We start from the raw sequence: 2,282 nt of genomic DNA, 5'->3' as shown, positions 1-2,282 counted from the left end.
CACACACACACACACACACACACACACACACACACACACACACACAGAAACAAAGTTAAGATTCCAACAATACAATCCTGTACAAGAGCAATGATATTTTCTGCAAAAATCAAGTGTGAATGCTGAGTGACTTTGCTGAAATTTGCTTAAGCTGAAACAAAGCAATTAAAAGTAAAAATAGCAGAACACTAGCAAAAAGCTAAATGTAGCAAAACAGCAGCTAACACCTGAAAGAATTACACCAATATTAGACGTATTGTTGTTTGTTGTAACTGTTATGAATTATGGACTGTTTATAATATTTTTAATTACTTTTTAATTAAAGTCATGCTTTTAGCCTTCTTTAGTGTGTGCATTTATGCAAGTGTACATATTTTTATGTCTATATAAATAGATGTCTATTTTGCATAATTAAATAAGTACATATACAAGTAGCAAAGGCCTAGTTAAGGATAGGAAAACAGTACATTTAATTTTTAAGTAGCAAAATGCTAGTTAAATGTTAAATGTTGCAAAATGGTAGCTAAAAGGTAACTAATAGGAGTCAATAAAAAAGTGGCATATGACACAAATAGAGCAAATATGCTCAAGTTTTTAAAAAATTATCAACGAAATCCTAGTGCATTTCTATGGAACATATTTGTAAATAAATAAAAATCAAATTGACATACTGTTATACAAACGGTTAGAGTGCAGAAGTTGTTTAAATGTATTGGATCAAAAAAAGAAGTGATGTGATCCCACTTCCCATCTTCTCACTTCTGTATACCAGGATCACTTGGAGTAATCTTGGGGTTAAGAAACACTTTCGCACAAGCTGCACTCATTATGCCAGTAATCCACTGAGGATGGCTAAAGCCGGGCACACAAACACACACTTTCATCATATGCATAAGTGTTGTATTGTAATCTGGCATTAACTCTTTGATTTTTTTCCAGAGATACAAACACGCACTTGCACGGAGAGCACTGTAATCTTAAAATACGCAGAAGTTACAGTATCGAGTAATCTTTTGCAGGATTCAGTGTTTCAGTGTGTTTCGAACACACACTCAAGCATATGCAGGAGTACACAAATACATCACACATCACACACACAGAGCTGGTAATCTTCCAACCAGCTGAAGTGTAATCAAGAAGGAGACAGCCATATGTCTGAGCGTGCTGAGTCTTACTCTCACAGTTTTTCTTTGCTTGTTCTACATCATCTTTACAGCTTGCTGTTGGTTTTATTTTTCTGTCTTGTTTAACATACGTTAGACAGCACCTCTTAGGTTTCATTTGAGTACTTTAATGCTCATGTTATGTCACAATTTAAAAGATTTAAGGAACACTAAGCAATTCATATTGCTCACCATCTAAGATATTTTTGATTGAGAAAAAAACAGAGTTGGGTTGTGTTGTGTGATCACACGCAACATCGCGAGATGTCATGCTCAGAGTGCATTTTGAGATTGAGTCTCAGCTATACCCTTGAACCCCCCCACACCCCCATTATGTATGTATAGGTGAATAGGGCAATCTTATGGATGTTTTTCAAAAACTTTTCTTCCAATTTATTTACTCCTCAGAGTAGGAAAGTTGTAAAGAAACTGGTTTTCTCTGTGCTCTGTGCCAGCTCTGTGCTGGGATGCCCCCTCGACCCAGTGCAGGTGGTGGGAGACAGAAGGACTCTGGCAAAAATAACATCAATGACAGAGAATGTCTCCCACCTAGTGCATGGAACTGTGGCTGAACTGCAGAGCTCCTTCAGTGACAGACTGCTGCATCCTAAATGCACAAAGGAGCGTTACTGCAGATCACTCCTCCCATCAGCAGTTAGACTAGACAACCATCACTGCTCCCAACAATTGCGATAAGCGTCCATGTTTGTGTTTGCACATCAAACAACTCTACCTCTATCATTACATAAATAATACTCTGTGGCAATTGCACATCTTTTTTCCTGTACTGGAACACTAACTTAATGACTGAGTTCGTCTCAATCTGCACACCCACTCAGATCATGAGTCTGTCGTGACTGTTTTTCTTGTAATTTGCACCGTATCTTATCTTATTTCCTCTTCATTGTCTGGTACAGTAAATTTTATTATATTCTCTTTTGTTTGTTTTATTATTTTAATTCTATTATTATTGCTACAGCTGATAATGACACATAGCATACTGTTTCTGTGCATTGATGTATGTATCTGCGGCTGCTATTACACCTGAATTTTCCCGCCGCTGGACAATAAAGGCTGTTTCTATTCTATTCTATTCTATTCTATTCTATTCTATTCTAT

Source organism: Austrofundulus limnaeus, unplaced genomic scaffold (genome assembly GCF_001266775.1).
Source record: "Austrofundulus limnaeus strain Quisiro unplaced genomic scaffold, Austrofundulus_limnaeus-1.0 Scaffold221, whole genome shotgun sequence".
Classification (NCBI taxonomy): domain Eukaryota; kingdom Metazoa; phylum Chordata; class Actinopteri; order Cyprinodontiformes; family Rivulidae; genus Austrofundulus; species Austrofundulus limnaeus.
The sequence above is the reverse complement of the archived record's forward strand: the minus strand, read 5'-3'. Positions refer to the sequence as shown.